Genomic DNA, 11024 nt, shown 5'->3' on the forward strand with positions numbered 1-11024 from the left:
TCATTATTGCCTGTCTTTTGGATAAAAGCCATTTTAACTGGGGTGAGATGATATCTCATTGTAGTAGTTTTAATTTGCATTTCTCTGATGATGTGTGATATTGAGCACCTTTTCATATGCCTGCTTGCCATTTGTATGTCTCCTCTGGAGAAATGTCTATTCAAATCTTTTGCCCATTTTTAATCAGATTTATTGGATTTTTTTCCCCTATAGCATTGTTTAAACTTTTTATATATTCTGGTTGAATCCCTTGTCGTGTGGGTAGTTTGGTAGTTTGCAAATATTTTCGCCCATTCTCTGGGATGTTGCTTCACTTTGTTGATTGTTTCCTTTGCTGTGCAGAGCTTTTTTTTTTTTTTTTTCATTCTTGAGACAGAGTCTTGCTCTGTCGCCCAGGCTGGAGTGCAGTGGCTCGATCTAGGCTCACTCACTGCAACCTCCACCTCCTGGGTTCAAACGATTCTCCTGCCTCAGCCTTCCTAGTAGGTGCAGCTACAGGTGTGCACCACCATGCCTGGCTAATTTTTGTATTTTTAGTAGAGGTGGTGTTTCACCATGTTGGCCAGGCTGGTCTCGAACTCCTGACCTCAAATGATCCACTTGCCTTGGCTTCCCAAAGTGCTGGGATTACAAGTGTGAGCCACCAAGCCCAGGTCCTGAAGCTTTTTAACTTGATGTCATCCCATTTGTTCATTTTTTTATGGTTGCCTGTGTCTTTGGGGTATTACTCAAGGAATCTTTGCTCAGACCAATGTCCTGGAGAGTTTCCCCAAAGTTGTCTTGTAGTAGTTTCATAGTTTGAAGTCTTAGATTTAAGTCTTTAATCCATTTTGATTTGTTTTTTTTTTTTTAAAGACGGGGTTTCACCATGTTGATCAGGCTGGTCTTGAACTCCCAACCTCAGGTGATCCGCCCCCCTTGGCCTCCAAAGTGCTTGGATTACAGGCGTGAGCCACCATGACCGGCCCGATTTTTTTTTTTTTGAGACGGAGTCAAGCTCTGTCGCCCAGGCTGGAGTGCAGTGACGTGATCTTGGCTCACTGCAACCTCCGCTTCCTGGGTTCAAGTGATTCTCCTGCCTCAGCCTCCTGAGTAGCTGGGATTACAGGTGTGCACTACCACACGCAGCTATTTTTTGTATTTTTAGTAGAGACAGGTTTCACCATGTTGGTCAGGCTGGTCTCGACCTCCTAATCTCGTGATCCACGCACCTCAGCCTCCCAAAGTGCTGGGATTACAGGCATGAGCTACCACACTTGGTCTGATTGGATTTTTATATATGGCGAGAGATAGGGGTCTAGTTTCGTTCTTCTGTGCTTGGATATCCAGTTTTTCCAGCACCATTTATTGAAGAGACTGTCTTTTCCTCAGTGTCTGTTCTTGGCACCTATGTTGAAAATGAGTTCACCGTAGGTGTGTGGATTTGTTTCTGAGTTCTGTGAGTTCTCTATTCTGTTCCATTGGTCTATGTGTTTAGTTTTTTTTGTTGTTGTTGTTTGTTTGTTTGTTTGAGACAGAATTTCCCTCTTGTTGCTCAGACTGGAGTGCAATGGCGTGATCTCAGCTGACTGCAACCTCCGCCTCCCAGGTTCAAGCAATTCTCCTGCCTCAGCCTCCTGAGTATCTGGGACTACAGGCATATCCCACCACGCCCAGCCAATTTTTGTATTTTTAGTTTTTTCTTTCTTTCTTTCTTTCTTTTTTTTTTTTTTTTATAGCCAACCTTGCTGGCCAATTATTTTTAGTTTCTCCATGTCGGTCAGATTGGTCTCGAGCTCTCAACCTCAGGTGATCTGCCCGCCTCGGCTTCCCAAAGTGCTGCGATTACAGGCGTGAACCCCTGCGCCCAGCTGGCACTACTGATTTTCATATGTTGATTTTGTATCCTGCAAGTTTACTGATTTTTATCAGTTCTAATAGTTTTTTTTTTGTGTGTGGAATATTTAGGTTTTTCCAAATGTAAGATCATATCGTCTGCAAACAAGGATAATTTGGCTTCTTCCCTTCCAATTTGGATGCCCTGTTTTTCTCTTGTCTGATTGCTCTAGCTGTATGTAGTTATTGTTGTTGACGGTTTTTGACAGAGGGTGTCACACTGCTGCCCAGGCTGGAGTCCCATGGCATAATCTCAGCTCACTTCAACCTCCCCTCCTGAGCTCAAGCAATCCTCCTACCTCAGCCTCCTGAGTAGCTGGGACTGCACGTCTGTACCACCACACCCAGCTAATTATTGTATTTTTTGTAGAGACAGGGTTTCATCATCTTGCCCAGGCTCCCTCAAACTCATAGGTTTAAATAATCCACCTACCTTGGCTTCCCAAAGTGCTGGACTTACAGGCGAGCTACCGCACCTGACCCTTCTGGGGCTTTTCTGAGCCAGTCTCACTGTCATGAAGTGGCATAATCAAGGCTCACTGCAGCCTCGACCTCTCCGGCCTCAAGCGATCCTTCCACCTCAGCATACCAAGTAGCTGAGACCCACAGGTGAGCACCACCATGCTCAACTAATTTTATTTTTAATTTTTTGTAGAGATGGGGGTCTCACTACATTGCCCAGGCTGATTTCAAGCTCAAGTGATCCTCCTGCCTTGGCCTCCCAAATTGCTGAGATTACAGGTGTGAGCCACCACACTAAGCCTATTTCACTTCAATTATTCTTGAACACTATAAAAATAGTATCATGCATGTATGTAGTGATCTGGAACTTGTTCTTTCCACTCTTCATCATGTTATAAGGACTCACGCACGTTGTAGTGTGCGGCTATATTTTATTTTCACTCTAGAATATTCCATTGTATGGAACAGGCATTTGGGTTGTGGCCAGCAGAAGCCAGTCTTTAGATGTCCTCTGGGTTAAATCGCTTAGATCAATATACACAGCAAGGTTTTGCCCTTGTAAAACAACCAGGAGCCAGGAGCAATGACCATGTAGCCCTTCCATTCACGGAGCACCCACACCGAACCAGGCACCCTGCTGTAAACACCTGTGAACTCCTTTTCCTGTGTGAGTGGACAGAACCAGGGTCTTCCCCTTGTCTCTTCAGGGTTCGCAATGATGTCAGCAAATAGACAAGGACTGCAGCAAAGATCTGGTGTCAGTGGCCTCCCAGTGAGATTGATAGATACTGCCGTGGATGTTGTGTATGTGGTGCAGAGCGTATCTGGTGTGGTGTAGGCGTGATGGTGTATGTAAGTGTGCAGATGTGTCTCTTTGGCATGTCTGATGTGAGGGGTGAAAGAAGGTGGTGTCTATGTGTGTGTGGTGGTGGGGCTGTGTGTGTGCATATCGTGGGTGTGGGTGTTGTGTACATGTGTGCCCTGTACATAGATGCTCAGTCCTAGAGTTACCACCTGTCTTGCCTCAGCTGGCTAACACCCCATGCTTCCCTCTGGGGCCTGGGTCCCTCCTTGTCTGCCTCTGCACCAATCCTCTCCACGCTCCCACTCCCTTCTTTCAACTCTTTTTATCTCTCCCCTTCCTCCCAACCTTCCATAACCAGCCACCCAATTCTCTCCATTCTTCTTCCCCACCCCTCCTCCTGATGGCACATCCCAATGCACTTTGAGATCCCATCCTTGTTTGACCTCCCCACAATTTCCACAACACTTTTGACCTCTGCCTCCTTCTTGAAACTTCTCCCCTGATTTCATAACCCCTGGTTTGCCTTCAACTTCTCTGTCACTTAGGCCCAGTTTCCCCTCCTTCTCCCTTCTTTTTTTTTTTTTTTTTTTTCTTTTGAAGCGAAGTTTCACTCTTGTGGCCCAGGCTGGAGTGCAATGGCGCCATCTCTGTTCACTGTAACGTCCGCCTCCCGGGTTCAAGCAATTCTCCTGCCTCAGCCTCCCGAGTAACTGGGATTACAGGCATGTGCCACCATGCCTGGCTAATTTTGTATTTTCAGTGGAGATGGTGTTTCTCCATGTCGGTCAGGTTGGTCTCAAACTCCTGACTTCAGGTGATCCGCCCACCTCCACCTCCCCAAATGCCACCAAACCCAGCTCCTCTTTTTCTCTTCTTTGCTGTTTAAACTTGAGTGTCTTTCCCCTCTCTCACTCCCAAGCCCTCTGTGGGGGTCAGGATCTTGACAGGAGACAGCCAGCCAGCTCAAATCAATTAATGTGAGGAGGGCATAAAAAATAATTTCAAGGGCTGGGCAAGATGGCTCACCCCTGTAATCCCAGCACTTTGGGAGACCGGATCACGAGGTCGGGAGTTTGAGACCAGCCTGGCCAACTTGGCGAAAACCCATCTCTACTAAAAATACAAAAATTAGCTGGGCCTGGTGGCGTGCGCCTGTAATCCCAGCTACTCAGGAGACTGACGCAGAAGAATTGCTTGAACCCGGGAGGCGGAGATTGCAGTGAGCCCTCGCTATTGCACTCCAGCCTGGCTACAGAAGAAAACAAACACAAAAAACTCCAAGGGGCAGTGCTGTACTCTGAGGCGCATTCCTTCCTTCCCTGGGGCCTGGGAGCTGCAGGAGGGAGCTCTGCTGGAGGCTGTCTGTGTCCAGAAGGCTGCCTGACAAGAGCTGTGACCTTCATGTGAGAAATCAGCCTGCATAACCCCACCTGGCAGGAGCCACCCTCTCTTCTCCCACCAGGGCATCTCACTGCATCAACTGGAAGCCAGAAGGCAGGGAGTCTGGGGTGCTGCAGTCTGCGTCTCTCTAGGGTGGGGAGCAGCTCCTGGGAGGCCAAGGAGACACCCAGCACCGCCGCTTTCCCCTCATGACTATTCCTGGAACTCCAGCACCGAGCCCGCTCCTGAGCTCCAGGCCTCCCAGATACCCCTGCCCAGGGGCTCCCAGACACTGGGTCACTCAGTGCTATTTGTGTGCTGGAGGGAAGGGATTGAGACACCCCCAACTCTCAACCCCACCCTGCCGCAGCTCGTCTTTCAGCTCCACTCAGGAAGTGCCTCAGAGACACAGAAGCTCACATATTTCTAAGCGAAAATACGTTTTTTTGGTTCTGCTTATAAAAATGACACATGCTTTTTAATAAAAATAATAGTATAAAGTGAATTAAAGTTATGTGATGTAATCCTACCACCCCAGAAATACTTTGTATATGTCCAGACTCTCCCCCTCACTGTGTATATATATACATATATATATGTATTTTTTTTCTTTTTTTTCCCTTCATCCATCCCGTATTTTTTTTTTTTTAAGTAGAGATGGGGTCTCACCCTGTTGCCTAGGCTGGTCTTGAACTCCTGTTTCCAGCGATCCTCCCACTTCACCCTCCCAAAGTGTTACAGGCGTGAGCCACCATGCCTACCAGAGCTTATATTTTGGTAATCTTTTCCCACTTAACAATGTGCTGTTGATATGTTTCCATTTCAAGAAGTATTGATAAACACAATTATTTTGATATGGTCATATGTGGATGTACATAATTAATTTGGGTGATTTCCTGGGAGCTAAATAATAAGAATTTATGAACACAAAGAAGGAAACAACTGGCCAGGTGCAGTGGCTCACACCCATAATCCCAGCACTTTGGGAGGCCATGATGTGTGGATCACCTGAGGCCAGGAGTTCGAGACCAGCCTGGTCAACATGGTGAAACCCGGTCTCTACTAAAAATATAAAAATTAACCAGGTGTGGTGGCGGGTGCCTGTAATTCCAGTTACTTGGGAGGCTGAGGCAGGAGAATCACTTGAACCGAGGAGGGGGAGGTTGCAGTGAGCCAAGGCACTCCAGGCTGGGTGCCAGAGCAAGACTCTGTCTCAAAAAAAAAAAAAAAATAGCAGCAGCAGAAGAAAATAACAGACACTGGGATCTACTTGAGGGGGGCTGGTGGGAGGAGGGAGAGGAGCAGAAAAAATAGCTATTGGGCACTAGGTGTAATACTTGGCTGATGAAATAATCTGTATAACAAGCCCCATGATACGTGTGTACCTATGCAACAAATCTTCGCATATGTCCCCAAACCTAAAATAAAAGTTTAAAAAAAATAATTTTGGGGCTGGGTGCAGTGGCTCATGCCTGTAATCCTAGCACTTTGGGAGGCCGAGGTGGTGGAGCACCTGAGGTCAGGAGTTCAAGACCAGCCTGGCCATCATGGTGAAACCCCATCTTAAAAAAAAAAAAAAAAATTTTGGTAATTTCCAAAATTCCACCATTTTATAGATTAAAATATTCCATTAACAGACAGGGTTTTGGGCAGAGATTATTGGCAATACATTGTCCTTTTCTTCCTTGATGATAGACTTCTAATTTTTATTATTTTATTATTAAATTTATTTTATTATCAAATTGAAAGTAACTTACTATTATTCTCTCTCTTTTTTTTTTTTGAGATGGAGTCTCATTGTGTCACCCATGCTGGAGTGCAGTGGCTTGATCTCGGCTCACTGAAATCTCCGCCTCCTGGGTTCAGGCAATTCTCTTGCCTCAGCCTCCTAAGTAGCTGGGACTACAGGTCCACACCACCACGCCCAGCTAATTTTTGTACTTTTAGTAGAGATGGGGTTTCGCCATGTTGGTCAAGCTGGTCTTGAACTCCTGACCTCATGATCCACCTGCCTCAGCCTCCCAAAGTGCTGGGATTACAGGATGAGTCACCGTGCCCAGCCTATTACTACTCTTTTAGAGACACAGTCTTGATCTGTCACCCAGGCTAGAGTGCAGTGGTGCAATCATAGCTCACTGTAACCTTGAACTCCTGGGTTCAAGTGATCATCTTACCTTAGCCTCCTGAGCAACTGGGTACTATGCCTTGCTAATTGTTTTGTAGAGATGGGGTCTTGCTATGTTGCCCAGGTTGGTCTCAAACTCCTTGCCTTAAGCAGTCCTCCTGCCTTGGCCTCCTAAAATGTTGAGATTACAGGTGTCAGCCATTGCACCTAGCCAAATTTTTATTTTTACTTATTTATTTACTTTAGAACATCTTGTTTTTAGCAAGTCGTCTGTCCTTCCTTTAGAATAAACAGGAAATTCCTCAGATTCCCTTGCAGCTAGCTGTGGACATGTGACAAAGTTAAGGAAGTGTAAGCCAAAATGTTCTGGAGCAGATTCCAGAAAATTTCCTTCATGGACAGAGGGAAATAGGAGCTATTGTGAGAAGGCAGTGGTGAGAGTTGGGGAGAAAGCTTGCTGAATAGAAAAAAAGTGGCTCCCGGCCAGGTGCAGTGGCTCACGCCTGTAATCCCAGCACTTTAGGAAACCGAGGCAGGTGAATCACCTGAAGTCAGGAGTTCAAGACCAGCCTGACCAACATAGTGAAACCCTGTCTCTATTAAAAATACAAAAATTATCTGGACGTGGTGGCAGGCGCCTGTAATCCCAGCTACTCGGGAGGCTGAGACAAGAGAATCACCTGAACCCGGGAGGCGGAGGTGTCTGCTCCTTCTAATTCTTCATGACATATCTATCCAATTTTATACTGCAAATCAGTTAGAAAGTGAGATTGGAGACTGAGTGCAGTGGCTCACGCCTGTAATCCCACCACTCCGGGAGGCCGAGGTGGGTGGATCACGAGGTCTCTACTAAAAATACAAAAATTAGCTGGGTGTGGTGGCACGCGCCTGTGGTCCCAGCTACTCGGGAGGCTGAGGCAGAAGAATCGCTTGAACCCAGGAGGCAGGGGTTGCAGTGAGCTGATATTGTGCCACTGCACTCCAGCCTGGCGACAGAGCAAGATTCCATCTCAAAAAAATAAAAATAAAAATAAAGAAAAACAAAAATAAGCTGGGCATGGTGGCATGCACCTGTAATCCTAGCTACTCAGGAGGCTTCAGCAGGAGGATCACTCAAGCCTAGGAGTTCAAGGTGATATTGAGCTATGATGGTGCAACTGCATTGCAGCCTGGGTGGCAGAGTGAGACCCTGTCTCCAAAAAAACCAAAAATAAAAAGAAAGCAAGCTTGACTATCAGGCTGATTCTCATTTACTTACATCAATCCATGGGGAAAGTATATAGCAGTATGAATAATCTAAAATGAAAGATAACTGAAATGTTTATTTGGCACTAGAATATGTTCCTAAATTCACATTTATTTTTATTTTATTTTTTATTTTTATTTTTGAGACAGTCTTGCTCTGTTGCCCAGGCTGGAGTGCAGTAGCATGATCTAGGCTCACTGCAGCTTCCTCCTGGGTTCAAGCATTTCTCCTGCCTCAGCCTCCCAAGTAGCTGGGGTTACAGACAGGCATGCACCACCATGCCCAGCTAATTTTTGTATTTTTTAGTAGAGATGAGGTTTTGCCATGTTGGCCACACTGGTTTCAAACTCCTGACCTCAGGTAATCCACCCTCCTCAGCCTCCCATAGTGCTGAGATTACAGGTGTTAGCTATTGCGCCTGGCCAAATCCAACATATTTTAGTTGATGGAGAAAGTAGGGAATACGGCCGGGCGCAGTGGCTCATGCCTGTAATCCCAGCACTTTGGGAGGCTGAGGTGGGCGGATCACTTGAGGTCAGGAGTTCGAGACCAGCGTGACCTACATAATGAAACCCCGTCTCTACTAAAATACAAAATTTAGCCAGAAGTGGTGGCAGGTGCCGGTAATCCCAGCTACTCTGGAGGCTGAGGCAGGAGAATCACTTGAACCCAGGAAGTGCAGGTTGCAATGAGCTGAGATTTTGTCATTGCACTCCAACCTGGGTGACAGAGTAAAACTCCCTTTCAAAAAAAAAAAAAAAAAAAGAAAAAGAAAAAAAAAAGGAAGGAAAGCAAGGAGAAGGGAATACATGTTTTTTAAAAACAACTTTATTGAAGGATAATTTACAACTAAATAGCACTCATTTTAAGCAGAGTTTGATGTGTTTTGACAAACGTACAGGCCCTGTAACCATGACCGCTATCAGCATATAGAACGTTTCCGCCACCCCCAAAAGTTCCCTGGGCCCGTAGCAGTCAATCTCCCCATCCCACCCTCACTGGCCCCAGGCAACCACAGATCTGTTTTCTGTCATTGTAGATTAGGTTTGACTGTTGTAGGATTTTATGTAAGTGGTGTCATACATCATGTGCTCATTTGTGGGAATGACAATTTATTGGGTGCCTAGCATGTGACAGACACTTTGTAAGTGTACAGTCATTTCCCTTTTAGAGATGAATAAATCAAGACTCCAAAATGGAATAATTTACCAAGGTCACATGGCTAGTAAATGGCAGAGTAGAATTCTAAGTTTATGTGTCCCCAAGTTTAGGGTCTTTCCTTACACACTGCATTGCTCAGCATGGTGGCTCACGCCTTCAATCCCAGCACTTTGGGAGGCCAAGGCAGGAGTATCACCTGAGGTTAGGCGTTCGAGACCAGCCTGGCCAACATGGTGAAACCCTGTCTCTACTAAAAATACAAAAAATAGCTGAGCATGGTGACACACGCCTGTAATCCCAGCTACTCGGGAGTCTGAGCCAGGAGAATCACATGAACTGGGGAGGCAGAGGCTTCAGTGAGCCGAAATCACGTCACTGCACTCTAGCCTGGGCAACAGAGCAAGGCCATCTCAAAGCAAAAAAACAAAACAAAACAAAAAAAACCACCAAAAACAAAAAAAACCCACGCTGTATTTCTGCCGTTCCTGGCTTTTTGGAGGCCCTAACAGATAAATATGTTACAGGCTAGTGTAAGGTCAAGGCATACAGTTTTATGAAAAGGCAGGTGCAGAATACACAGAACAACTAGAGAACAGACGAGAGGATACATAATAAAGTGATAAAACAAATGGTAACCAAGCACCAAAACATGTTGTCTGCCTTATAGAGATACAAATCGCTACTGGGGGCCTAGGAAGAGAATGTTGGCTGCAGGTGTCACAGCAGGTTTCTCGGGGATGGGGGAGGGGGCAGGATTATCTATCAACCTAAGCATTTACTCCAGACAAAATAATAAGCTAGGTTGTAAAAATCTTTTTTTTTCCCTTGAGATGGAGTCTCCCTCTGTTGTCCAGGCTGGAGTGCAACGCTTCAATCTTGGCTCACTGCAACCTCCACCTCCTGGGCTCAAGCAGCTCTCCTGCCTCAGCCTCCCGAGTAGCTGCGACTACAGGTGCTTGTCACCACGTCCGGCTGATTTTTTTGTATTTTTAGTAGAGATGGGGTTTCACCATGTTGGCCAGGCTGGTCTCGAACTCCTGACCTCAGGTGATCCACTCGCCTCTGCCTAAGTTGGAAAAATTTGACTTAGAAGAGTCCAGATCTCAGGTTTTCTTTCTTCCTATCTGGTCAAACTCATCCTGGAATTTGAAGTTTAGAAAATCATAATTTAATAAGACAAACATAGACTTAATCCCCAAATTCAAGAACAGTATGTATTAAGGAGTTTAAGAACCAGTGAAAAGTAGAGCAGGTAGTTCTCTGCTTGTAAAGGGTCATGTTTCAAAAGTTCGTTTGTGTATCATTTGCTTGAAATCCAACACATCTTCCTGTAGAAACCGCATTACAAATGGAGGTTGAGCTCTCAGCTCTGCCCTCAAATGCTGAGTTGACACATTAGGTGGCTGAAATACTATACAATTGCTATGAAAACAATACTGTGGGAATTCTAGAGCTCAGACACAACAGTGGATTGTGGACTTAGACTTTTGAGTTTGCTCTTTGCAGTCAATCTCCCCATCCCACGCCTACATCTTGGTCCATCTTGTTGTCGGCAGCTGCCTCCTCCTCAGTGCAGGAATCAGCATGACCATGTCCATAGGCATTCTCCCTTAGCTGCGTCCATTCCCTGGTCAAGACAGAAAAGTCTACCTTGTTTCAGCCAGGCGCGGTGGCTCATGCCTGTAATTCCAGCATTTTGGAAGGCTGAGGTGGGTGGATCACGAGGTCAAGAGTTGGAGACCATCCTGGCCAACATAGTGAAATCCCGTCTCTACTAAAAATACAAAAATTAGCCAGGCATGGTGGTTTGGGCCTGTAATCCCGGCTACTTGGGAGGCTGAGCAAGATAACTGCTTGAACCCAGGAGTCAGAGGTTGCAATGAGCTGAGATTGGGCCATTGCACTCCATCCTGGGTGACAAAGCAAAGCAAGACCCCATCTCAAAAAAAAAAAAAAAAAAAAAAAAAAAA

This window comes from Sapajus apella, unplaced genomic scaffold (genome assembly GCF_009761245.1).
Source record: "Sapajus apella isolate SASKATOON/1434 unplaced genomic scaffold, GSC_monkey_1.0 scaffold83, whole genome shotgun sequence".
Lineage (NCBI taxonomy): Eukaryota > Metazoa > Chordata > Mammalia > Primates > Cebidae > Sapajus > Sapajus apella.